Raw genomic sequence first — 13,668 nt, 5'->3', positions numbered from 1 at the left:
TTTTATTTTTCTTTTCTGCCATAGCTGTTCGATGCCATTTATATTTGCTTTTTAGCTTAGTACCATCATTGGAGTTCTAACTTCCTCTGTAGAATACCAAATTCAAACCCCCAATTTTCATTATGCATTTCTTCCTGTCAGATTAATAGGAGTCTGATTTGATTTCAGAAAAGGTAGTCACACCTAACAGCATAAGTTCTTGATCAGCCTTTAAATTTGTCTAGCTGATTTTCACTTAAAGATTGTATGTGTCCCTACAGTTATAAAGTCCTTTGCTAAACATTGAACGGCTGTACTCTTTCCCCTCTTTCACTCAAAGGCTCGTATGAAAATGAAAAAGTTCAGTGTCCAGTGAAGTGTTGTCCAGTTTCTCTTGCCTCCAAGAACATTATTGTCTCTGTGGGTCTTTCTGGACTCCACTCAGTCTTTTTTCTGAACATGTTTCAGAACATTGTGCAGAGCCCCCATCACTGCTTGAGCTCAGTTTTAGTCCCATTCCTGTAGGATGTGTTCTCAGTCCAGTTTATGAGTTACTACTCTCTTTGCAACTCCAACACTTTGATGTCACACAGTTTTTGCCATTGTCTTTTCATCGTCAGCTTTTATTCACTTTCTTGAATGTCAAAGGATCAGAATGATCAGCCCACAAGGTTTTAGCTTGACCCATGCAAAATATTGCCTTTTGATTTAAAATAAAATTTATTTTGTGACCACCTTCCATCATCAGATGAAGACTCCTCTTCATTTTGTAATAATTTATCTTTGTATAATTTATCTATGTCATTCACCTTTTAATAATTTTCCTGTCCTTTTTATTTTTCTCTTTATTTCCACCTTTAATAACTTGGTCTCTACTTTTTTTCTCTAATTTGTTGTTTTTTCTTTTCAAGGCTTTACTTCTGTCTTCCTGCTAGATTTTAATCTCACAATTCCCTTGAGCTATGGCTTTCCCCCTCCCTTTCTCTCTCTCTCTCTCTCTCTCTCTCTCTCTCTCTCTCTCTCTCTCTCTCTCTCTCTTTCTCCCTTTGAGCATTTCTTTGTCTGTTAATTATCTCCTCTTATCTTTCATTAGTTTATATTTTTATTTAGTTGTACTTCTCCTCACACAATGCCACATCAAATGTTTCCTCATTTGAACATCCAATTATTTTATTTTCTAATTCTCCACACAACAGTTGTTTAATCCTTATTTTTCCATTAATGTGACTGCCATAATCTTTCCTTTGCAATATAACACACCTTATATTTTATAGTTATTTCTCATTTAACCACTTCACAAACTTATTGTTTTTATTTATCCAATTTATATATTCTCCAAATAATTACTTAGATTTCCAATGTGTCTTTAAAATAAAATTTCCTTTATAATATTTTGTAGTGTTTCTTCAAATAGAATCAAATACCTTCACCAACATCTGTCCTTTTTTGGACTAGCAATTTTTTCCTATTGAGCACATTTTTTTTATTTTAATCAATCATTTAAACGAATTATTTAATTTCTAGAATTAGCTGTATATTTCACTGTAATAACTAAAAAGTTTTTTTTTTTTGACTACAATACCTCAGAACCACAATGTCTTCAACTCTAATCTTTAATACCCAGCATTTATAACTGCCTCTTATCCATAATCATATTCTTAGTCTTATTCACATACTTTCAAACTTTATCCCCTTTTTTATAGTTTTGAACAATCTTCACTCCTGTAACACAACAACTCTCTGTGCTTCTCTACAGAGCAGCAGAAGAAAGACACACCCACTGCTCACTCAGCCCCCACTCTTTCCATCTCAGACCTTCACACACAGACACATTGCATTCTCACACAAATAAAATAAAACAACTCTATCTAGACTACCTGGCCAAATTCATCTTTCCACTACACTTCAGTCGACATGGAAAAAATTCACTTACACAATTTACCAATCCGACATGACAAATAAAACAAAAACAATATCTCTTATCAGCCCGTGCCTTCCAAAACAACAAGACAAATAACACATAGACCGTACCTGACCTGCAGGACTTAATAACTCTTCTCTCCGAACCCCAACGTGTCTGCCCCGACACGGTAACACTCAGGTTCGCGAAACTTCTTAGGCATTTTCTCAACTTAACATTAACTCTTTATCCAAGCCACTCAACGACAAAAATAAAACTCATTCACACCATAAACCATCATTTGTCCTAGCACACATTCCTCTCGAAAATGAAACCCTTTATTCTTATCATTAATCTAGTAATCTTTAATTTCCCCTTTTTATTCTTAAATTTGGAAGAGCATTTGTGATTTGACCAGCACTTGTGATTTGACCACCCCGAGCCATCTCAGGTGAACAATACAATCTTTAAACAAGCAAAACTGCTCATCTCTGTAGGTGGCCACCTAATTGCATTGTCCATTGAGAAAGCCAGCTGTGGTCTCAGGTTCTGTGCTCCTTTTGATGTCCCATCTGGTGTCAATTGTTTTTACCAAACCTTACATTTCAAATGTATGTTTGATAACTTATAAACCAAATTGTTAACCCAACCATTTTTCAGTAATAACCCATTAGCATTTATTTATTTATTTTTTAGGGCTCATTCTTCCCCACTCTAACACAGTAGTCATCCCCCATACACACAAAGGACAGCACTTACACCCCCCTTAACAGCCCACAGAGAGACTGCCTAAGGGAAACTGTCTCCCTGTCTGCTTTACCAGATTCACGTTCACATTTCTCTCACTAACAAACAAAATTCTGCAGCTGCATACATACATACTCAAACACAAATTATTAAATAAATACACAATCGTCAGTGCACTTCCCCGACGTGACGACTTTTGCGTGTTCTTTTTTGTTTACATTGACCAATTAAACAATCATTACTGCACCTCCATCAACGTAATGATTTAAAATTTTAACTTCAAATTAAACCAAATTAAACCTCTACGTTATTCACTTCCTCGACAAACGTAGCATATGCAACCTTGCATACAAACTCTTACGCGTTTTCTTAACTTAAACCTCTACGTCATCCTTTTCCCCGATAGACGCAGCATATGCAACCTTGCATACAAAACTCTTACGCGTTATCTTAACTTAAACCTCTACGTCATCCTTTTCCCTGATAGACGCAGCATATGCAACCTTGCATACAAAACTCTTACGCGTTTTCTTAACTTAAACCTCTACGTCATCCTTTTCCCTGATAGACGCAGCATATGCAACCTTGCATACAAAACTCTTACGCGTTCCCTTAACTTAAATCTGTTTCAATTCACCATGATCATCAAAGCCAAAGTAATTAACACAGATTCATGCATGCATGCCTTAATTAGATTGTACCCTTGAAATCAAAACCCAGTTCACATGTATGGTTCTTAAATTTAGAAGAGCTTAAATTTCTCACCACCTGGAGCAAATTCTGGCAAACAACACAATTAATAAGCGAAAAAGTGCTTACCTTGTATATGGCCATACGTTGTTTGTGTTGCTCGTCAGATTCGCTCAGGTGGTGTGACTGTCCAGCTCTTTTCTATCCCGGGTTTCGGCACCAAATGTTGTGGTTTTTCCTTTTCCTCAAATAAAACAATCTTCAGTCTTAGGTTCTGATTTCAAGAGATAGACTTTTATTTTCCGGACAAAATAAGAAGCCGAGCCTGCCTGATGAATCTCCCCAGAACCCGAGTGAAGTTCTGGGGACATTCTCCAAATCAGTCTGAAGCTCTCAGCCAGGCTTGGTAAATATATATGGTCTTTGTCCCTCCCCTCCATATGCTTTAACAATATGTTTCTGTTCAGGCTTGTAACTTGAAGAATCACATGACAGTCCCCAGACCAGACCAGTGTCTCCTTTCCTTGACCTATTTGACCCTTGGCTCTTTGCTAATACTAAAATCCTTTGTGCCTGCCTGTCCAGATGGCTCTCTAAACTACCCTGAAACCCGAATACACCCAGCTGGTCCAATAGCAATCCCATGGCAAACAAACTCCTGATCCGCATACAGCATAACACATGACATAATGCATAACTTCATGGAAAACAAATTGCATGTGATTATAATGGTGTGATTATAATGGTAAACTCATATTCATCATATAAATGTAGATTGGGATTAAAATAAAACTTCTTCACTTGCAGGTTCACCACCTGATCTCTGAAAGGAGTGGTGGGAACTTTGGGCACAAAGCCGGGACGGGGTCTCAGTGTTACGCTGGATGCAGCCGGCCCGAACTGAAGGCACGAATCGTCGACCAAAAATGCATGAATATCCCCTATCCTCTTAACAGAAGCCAAAGCAAGGAGAGTTAATTTTTTCATAGTAAGAAATTTAAAACTCACACTATGCAGAGGCTCAAATGGGGCTTCCTGGAGTGATTTCAGCACCAAGGACAGGTCCCAAGGAGGAATAGAGGGAGGACGCGAAGGATTCAGTCTTCGAGCGCCTCTGAGAAATCTAATGACCAGATCGTGCTGACCCACGGTCCTACCGTTTACGGGTGAATGGTGAGCTGATATCGCAGCGATATCGACCTTAATAGTGGATGGTGACAGCCTATTCTCCAAACGACGCTGGAGATACTAAAGCACAACACTAATCGGGCATTCTCGGGGGGTTTTCGCGCAGCAGCAATAGTGTTAGATACCTCTTGCGGTAAATCACTCACATCCTCCGTGCCCCGTCCAGAGACCACACATGGATGTTCCACAGGTCGGGGCGCGGCTGCCATAATGTGCCCTCTTGTTGAGAAAGAAGGTCCTTCCTCAGGGGAATCTTCCAAGGAGGGGCTGTCGCGAGGAGAGAGGGTTCTGGAAACCAACTCCTGGTTGTCCAATACGGTGCCACCAACAGCACGCTCTCCTCGTCCTCCCAGATTTTGCATAGGGTTTGCGCAATGAGGCTCACCGGAGGGAATGCGTATTTGCGCATGTTTCGCGGCCAGCTGTGTGCCAATGCATCCACGCCGAGCGAGTCGTCGGCTAGTGAATAGAACAGGCGACAATGGGTCGTCTCTGGGGAAGCAAACAGATCTATCTGCGCTTTGCCAAAACATCTCCAAATCTGCTGAACCGCAATGGGGTGGAGCCGCCATTCGCCGGGACGCGCAGCCCGAGAGAGCACATCCGCCTCTACATTGAGCGTGCCCGGAATGTAAATGGCACGAAGAGACCTCAAATTCTTCTGACTCCAAGTGAGGAGGTGACGGGCGAGATGCGACAGGTGACGCAAGCGTAAACCGCCTTGACGATTGATGTACGCCACGGTCGCAGTGTTGTCTGTGCAAACTAATACGTCTTTGCCCCGTAACTCGTTGCTGAAACGGAAGAGCGCAAGATATACAGCCCACATTTCCCGGCAGTTTATGTGCCAATGCAGCTGGGGTGTACACACCGCATCTAGAAACGGAGCACGGACGGAAATCCATCTTTAAAAAGACGACCCCAACACGAATGAGTGGCTGTCTTTAAAAAGACACAAAGCTCAAACGTGCTGCTCTTTTAGGGAAATCACTCTTTGTGCAAGCTGGTGAAACACACAGGGAGAGGCAACGCACTCACTCGAACTCAAGTCCTAAATTAAAGAGACAGAGAGAGAGAGAGAAAGGGTGGAGAAAAACACTGAGGTGTCTTTGCCCAACCAACTTCAGCAAGCTGAGATCTTATTTTCTTCCCTTCACAGAACAGGATCTACGAAGATCAGTTTTGAAAGCTTCTCGAGAGCAGATGTCTGCCGGCTTCGAAGCAATAAAAGCTGATTTGGTATTATGCACCTGCGCCTTATATACGCCCCTGGCGGGGTGGCGCCGGCATTATGCAAATACCTGCATGCCATGTTCATTGGCGTTTCTGATAGTTCTCGAAGTAGATAGGTCACCCGCGAAGCGGTTCCCAATTCGTCGGTCACGATGTGACGTCGTAGTGACCGACTGAAAGGGAACTACAAAGTTTGTTCACACATCTGTAACCTTCATCTCTTCATGTAATGTTATATCAATAATATCAGCAAAGATTTCATCAAAGAAACACCAAACTACATTTTCTGACATTTTAACAGAGGAGTTTTGTTGCACGTTGTGAAGGAAATTGAATTGAATCATAACTAATTATAACTAACATGTCTTTTTCTTACAGGTTTGAACATTTGTACTGTATGCTTTTGACAACAAAATGTGTTGAAATAGAGAAAGTAAAAGTTGTATGTATTGAATAATGTAAGACTTTACAATAAGGTTTTGATTGAATACATGATCTTATTTCCTCAAGTGTTTATAATGGACAAGATGTTGTGTGACTCTTGAGTGTTTGTCTTCTGTGGACACCCAGTGAGGATAAATATATTGTGTGTGTTGCCTATAGACGCACCGGTTATGTAACTTAAGTCAGTCAGGTGTGTAGGAGAAATCTAACAACACATCATTCATTTAAATTGAAGGGGAATACATTTTAAGCACATATAATTTTATCTTCACAGGTTGTGTTGTGGTGAAACACCGCAAGTACTTTGACGACATATTGACGATGAGCCTGGTCAGTACCTGGATGGGAGACCACCTGAGAAAACCAGGTTGTTGCTGGTAGAGGTGTTAGTGAGACCAGCAGGGGGTGCTCACCCTGTGGTCTGTGTGGGTCCTAAAACCTCAGTATAGTGATGGGGACACTATACTGTCAAAAAAGCACCGTCCTTTGGATGAGATGTTAAACCGAGGTTCTGAATCCCTGTGGTCACTAAAAATCCCAGGATGTCCTTCGAAAAAAAGAGTAGGGGTGTGCTCTGGCCAAACTTACCCGTTTGCCTACTAACCATCCCCTCATCCTAATTGTCTATATCACTCTGTCTCCTCTCCACTAATAAGCTGGTGTGTGTTTTGGTGCAATATGGCTGCCGTCGCATCATCCAGGTGGATGCTACACATTGGTGTTGGTTGAGAAGAATCCCCCCTTCATATGTAAAGTGCTGCAGATGTATAGCTAAGCGCTATATAAATGTTACAAATTATTATTATGAGACTGCTGATGTATCTGGTTACTGATCAGATCTCTCATTGACTTTATATATCCTTTACAGTTTAGTGTTTTTTTCAAACAGTTTATGTTTAACTAAACCTCAGTACATGTGTGACTATCAGAGAGATGATCTTACTTCAGTATCTCCAGTTTACAGTCAGGATTCTTCAGTACATCAGAGATCAGCTTCACTCCTGAATCTCTTAGTTTATTATCAGACAGATCCAGATGTGTCAGGTGTGATGGGTTTGATCTCAGAGCTGAAGTCAGAGCAACACAACCTTCATCTGTGATATCACACCAAATCAACCTGTAGAGAACAGAGACACACAGTTTGTTCACACACAGATCAAATCTACAGTAAGTTGAATTTGTTTCTCTTCCTGTCATCAGAGCCAATCCTGACCTCCCTGGGGCCCTAATCAAAATTCTGCTTAGGGGCCCTCCTACCTGACCCATGAGCCATGGTACTTGACCCGGTACGATGACCCGTGAGCTTTGCCACACATTCACAATTGACACCCCACTGCTCTCACTACATACAAAATATGGTTACCAGTGTTGGGAGTAACGCATTACAAAATATAATATATTACATTAATATATTAGTTTTTGCTGTAACGCAGAAATATAACACATTACTAATCACATTTTGGTTATATTGTACTCGTTACAGTCTCAGTAATGTGCGTTACAACAATGCATTTCAAAAATAGACCGTGTTATTTTAATTTTTTTATTTTTGACCAATGCCGCACAACCAGCATTCACACAGGAAAAAGCTGCGGGTAAAATAATAAGTCTGTTTCCCGGTGCTGTATGCAGCATGTTTTTACTTTAATTTTGTGGTTTGCGTCAAATATAGACGCGAATCTTAAAGAGCCACTTCTGGGAAGTCCACGGCTGTTTAAGCATTGACTAAAGTGGCCGCAATCAGGTCTGGTAGCGCCACACACGCATGCAGTGTAAAAACATAATTCTGCGAATGAGAGCACTATGTAAAAGCAAAAAAAGTTTCTATCGGTCTCCCATGCTGCTTGAACCTCAGAAGTAAAGAGACTTTTGGAAAGCTTTTCAGTAAAATCCATATCACACCAGCAATGACAAGGTAAGCTAACGTTGCTATAGTTACGGTCCATATACATAATAGATTGCTAGGCTATTCCTATGCTATCTACAGTTTTATTACAAACAGCAAACTAAACTACAACGTAACATTAATGTAGACTTAAACATGATTATCTAAATATAATTTAGTACATTTAAACATCACTGTTTTACAGTTTTTACCAGCCTTTGTATGGTAGCCTATATGCATTGTTTGGCAAAAAGCAGTGTTCCTCTGTTTGTCTGTGTTTTATTAAGCAATTATATGTTAGCCTACGTAAGTCATTCTACAGAAAAGGTTGAATGCGGGTGATGGAAATCTGCTTAAATTAACTTCTTTCAACATACCAAAACTTCTTTAATAGCATTAATTAACTTGTCAAATCTATGAATCCGCAAAACGGGGAGCTTAATCTATTTTTAACTTTTTAATACATGTTAATAAAGAATCCATGAGTCATTTATTTGTCATTGGTGTTACCTGTCATTTAAACAAAATTAATGTTGATACTAAATATTTTTCTCATTATAGCTTGTGTATTTAGTTAAAGGTTGAGTAGAGGAATGATAACAGCAAGAAAAATAATTGATTATTAATATTTGTTTAATTAAATTCTTCATCTTTACCCAGCATTGTATGAAATTATTTGATTCTCAGTTTGACTGTTTTCTTTAAAACCAACAAAAACAAAAATATTCAACCAAAAAGGCTTTGATGCAAAGACTGAAATATCAACAATGTCTTACATCTCATATCAACAACAAAATATTACTAGAAAGTACAAGAAAATACATTCATAACACCAAAACTTGGTTTAACACCAATGGCAAAATTAGAATGTAATAATAGATAATGAATATGATAAAACTTTCATAAAATTTTCCATTTTGTTTTGTTTTTATGCTTTTATGTTGGTCGGTTAAAGGAATAGTGCTTAGGAAGTACTCATTAGAGAAGTAACACCAATGATGGTAACACCAATGATGGTTACACCAATGACAATATACAGCAAAAAAAAAAATATTTTAACAAAATGGCTGCCATTAGCCATGTGCCATTTCATCAGAGATGTAACAATCACATACTTATTCAGTATAATGTATTTTTATGTAAAGACCTTAACACTCCCAGCTATAAACTAAAGTAACACTAATGGCATCAAAAAAATCTTATCTCAAAATTCTTAGATATATCATGATATTTTAGACAAATAAGGTAAGACATCTCAAAAACCTTTTGTCTTCCTCCACTGCACTTCTTTCACTGACCTCTTGACCCATGAAAAACTTCAAAGAGCTGATGTATTGTTTCAAAATAAAAGTGCTTTGGGTAGGGTAACACCAATGACATAAGTTTGGGGTACAAATATTTATTTGATATTATTCATATTAATAGTGTATTTTTACCATTTCAGTGTTGTAGTACATTCATACAGGGTTAGAGGTAAATGTAAATTTGATTTGTTTTACAAAAAAATGGTTTTAAATAATAAGTACACTAGTGCTGCCTCACGATTAGTCGCGACTAATCTTTTGCAGAATAAAAGTTTTAGTTTAAATAATAAATGTGTGTGTCCTGTGTATAATAATTATATTTATATAAATACACACACATAAATGTATAATTTTAAGAAAAAAATATTATATATAAATATAAAAAACCTGCGTAGTAAGTGTACAGGGCCAATCGGCTCTTCCTGTCATCATTTAGTGTTTATGGACATTTTCATTTTAGTTTCATTTATCTGTGTTTGTGTTTTACTGAAACACATCAGAGAGATTTTCAGTTTATGTTTTACTATAAAAGTCAAATTTGCATAACATTTTGTTTCATGTTTCTCTTTTCTAACAAAAAAGTTTATAATATGAACATAAAATTGTTTAATTCAGTTTTTTTGTCAAAGCTAATTATTTCAGTAGCCTTATTTAAACTACAACCGCCATCTTAATAATTTGCAAACATTCATATGCAGGTGTTTTTTTGGGCCGGGGCCGATGCCGATACAGAGCTCTTATTGTTGAGCTCTTATTCAACACTATCCTCCATATGTCACAAATCTTGCTCTTGATTTCTCCATCTTGGAACAGCCTTTAGCATGTATTGATTGTGGAATGATGTTGCATTGAGCCCCCTGTGTCTATCTTGAATTTTGTTTTATGGCCATTCAGTCTGATGGTTACCATCCAATCATCTCCATTTCTTGCATTTACAGCATCCACATATAATTAGTTTTCTGAATCAGTCTCTTCAGATACAGTATTTATATTTTTCTGGGGTCTGGTTGTCATGCATTTCCTAGCAAAATTATTCCTTTTCCCCCATCTTTTGCAGTCTTCTCTGTATGCTGGACATTTACTTTTGTTGTGATCCCTTCCACAGTATTTACAGTTCTGTATGATGTGACGTGATGTGCCTGGCTGATCGTTAAGTTGTGTTCTTTGTCTTGTTCGCGTTTGTCTCACTGCGTGAATATCTGCATCTGCTGTAACCTGAATCTGAAAGAGCTGTGTGCGGCTCGATAGTGCAGCACATTTGAATGGCTTTATGCAAGACTAAATAATTTTCTCTTAGTAGCCTGACTCTGAGTGCGTCGTCGCGAATGCCTACAACAATTCTGTCCTTTATTAGACTATCACATAGCTGTCCATACTCACATGACTTTGCTTTAGTTTTGAGGTCCGTGACGAACTGATCAATGCTTTCACCAGGGCACTCTCGAATTGAAAATATGCCGTCCAAATGTCAATTTTTTTGTGGCTCGAAGTAGTCATCAAATTTCTTAACTATGACTTTAACGTTGTTTTTGTCTTCAGTTTCTGCGAACTCAAACATGTTATATATTTCTAGCGCTTCGTCACCAATAACATGTAGCAGTGTGCAACTTTGTATTTTCTTCTGCTGGCGCCCTCACCTGGTAGGCAACATACAAATTACAGAGATATTAGGGATACGAAGTAAAAAAAAGACCAATAACGATATAACGGCCAATGTTCTTTGTGTGTATATTATAGTACAGTACACATATATCCAGGGCCGGAGTGGGGCCACTTTTCAGCCCGGGAGTTTCAGGCTCAAGATTGGCCCATGGTGGAATTCCAAATTAGCACTTTTGCTAAATTGGATAAATTAAGCAACAGTTCAGCACTTACTTTTGTGTAGTTTCTATAAGGGGTGTCCTTGACTACGGATTTACATATTCGAATCAGAATTGTCGAATCTTTCCATAGTCAACCGATAGTCGAATCATCTATGTGTGTGCATGGGTTGGGAGTGGGACCAGGTAGTCAACAAATGTTACATTTTTTTTTCACAAGCAGCACACAGAAACAACTTTCTAATGAAGTGACCAAAACTGTTTTTCAAGTAATGACCAAAGACAAATCTGAATATTCATTTTTTATATTTTTTAAGTTGCACTTAAATTTATTGTTGGTCGCCTTCCATCTTAAAGACCACAATGGAAATAAGCCTATGGGCTTTTTGTGTTTTTATCCTTTTGAACACTTCATGCTGATGGTTGTTGTTGTTCAATAAAGTATTCATATTCAAGTTAAAATGCAACATCATAATTTGTTAATTGATTTCTCATAACATTTTAAAGACACGATCTACAGAACATCACACAACAATATAACAAAAACATTTTGATAACTAGGCTAAACCTAAAAAAATAACAAATGTGATCCTCTGGGAAATCCCAGATATTTTATTTAATTTTACGATTTAACACGTCAAAGCAGTCATGACCAAAAAAAAACAGACAAATGACATAGAATTTGTGATTGTTACTTTAGATGACAAAAACGTCTCGGCAACGGATGTAACCCTCGTTCCCTGAAGGAGGAAACGGAGACGTCACGTCGTGATAGACGAATTGGGAACTCGCTTAGAGAGACCAATCTGCTTCGAGTACTACTAAAACACCAATGAACTTGCCATTGAGGTATTTGCATAATGCTGGCGCCGCCCTGCCAGGTGCGTATATAAGCCGCAGCTGCAGAATACGAAATCAGCTTCTTTTCACTGAGAAAGCCAGGAGACAGTGACCGGCCGTAACAGCAGGAGCAGCACCTGTGGAGACGGGACATGACATTTCCGTTCCCTCCTTCAGGGAATGAGGGTTATAGACGTTCCCTTTCAGTCGGTCACGACGACGTCACGAGTCAAATCAAACCATTACGCATTTTTGACCAATTGGCCTTCCATACTAACACTTATTATTATGAAGTGTCAGTCAGAGGCTGCAAGCCGACATGCGAGCCGGTTCTCTGTGTTCCCCCTGATGAGGAAAGAACACGAGAGGAGACAGACTCGATACGAACACTGTAAAATCTAATGAATGTATTGGGTGTCGCCCAACCAGCAGCTCTGCAGATGTTTGTTAGCGAGGAACCACAAGCAAGTGCCCAAGATGAGGCAACACTCCTAGTGGAGTGCACTCTCAAATTAAATGGACATGGGGTGCCCTGCTTATTGTAGGCAAGGGCGATAGTATCAACTATCCAATGAGACATCCTCTGCTTAGTGACAGCTTTCCCTCTCTGCTGACCACCGTAACAGACAAAGAGCTGATCTGAAGTCCTGAGGCTTTGTTGCAATCCACGTAGAGGTGCAGCGCGTGTACGGGACACAACAAAGCCATGGTTGGGTCTGCCTCCTCCGGGGGCAGCGCTTGCAAGCTCACCACCTGATCTCTGAAGGGGAGTGGTGGGAACTTTAGGCACGTAGCCTGGCCTGGATCTGAGTACTACGCTCGAGACAGCAGGACCAAACTGAAGGCACGAATCGTCGATGGAGAATGCATGTAGGTCCCCTACCCTCTTAACGGAGGCCAATGCGAGCAGGGTCAGAGTTTTTATTGATAAAAACTTCAGACTCACAGACTGCAGAGGCTCAAATGGAGGTTCCTACAGGGCTTTTCAGCACCATGGACTGGTCCCAAGGAGGAATAGAGGGAGGGCGCGAAGGGTTCAGCCTTCGTGCTCCCCTTAAAAACGTAATAACTAGGTCGTGCTGGCAGACCGATCTGCAGTTTATTATAGAGTGATGTGCAGATATCGCGGCAACGTCAACTTTAATGGTGGAGGGTGACAGCCTTCCATCCAACCGGTGCTGAAGGTATGAAAGCATGACATTAATGGGGCATTCTCGGGGGTCTTCGCGTTGCAAAGAGCACCAGGCAACAAACAGGTTCCATTTAAGCATGTACGCATGTCTAGTAGACGGCACTCGCGCTGCAGAGATAGTATTAGATACCGCTTGCAACAAATCCCCAAAACCTACCGCGCGCTCTGCAAACCACACATGGAGATCCCACAGGTCAGGGCATGGGTGACAAACGTGGCCCCTTCTTGAGAAAGAATGTCCTTCCTCAGGGGTATCCGTCAGGGAGGGGCTGTCGAGAGGACCATCAGTTCTGGAAACCTATTCCTGGTCGTCCAGTAAGGCGCGACCAGTAGAAGGCTCTCCTCATCCTGCCTGACTTTGCACAGTGCCTGCGATTAAGGATTTTCCATCCGGCCCTCATCTCGGGGCCACTTAAACTCCCGTTTGCCACGGGAAGTGGCTGAGC

At 39.9% G+C, this 13,668-nt stretch overlaps 1 protein-coding gene across 1 annotated transcript in view; it reads right to left on the bottom strand.

The window, feature by feature from the left end:
- LOC141361723 (protein NLRC3-like) overlaps positions 1 to 13,668 on the bottom strand; it is an 843,841-nt gene that overhangs the window by 712,923 nt on the left and 117,250 nt on the right. The window lies entirely within an intron of this gene.

The sequence above is a fragment of the Misgurnus anguillicaudatus genome, chromosome 24 (assembly GCF_027580225.2).
Source record: "Misgurnus anguillicaudatus chromosome 24, ASM2758022v2, whole genome shotgun sequence".
In the NCBI taxonomy this organism is placed as follows: domain Eukaryota; kingdom Metazoa; phylum Chordata; class Actinopteri; order Cypriniformes; family Cobitidae; genus Misgurnus; species Misgurnus anguillicaudatus.
This window is presented reverse-complemented; position numbering and strand designations above follow the sequence as displayed.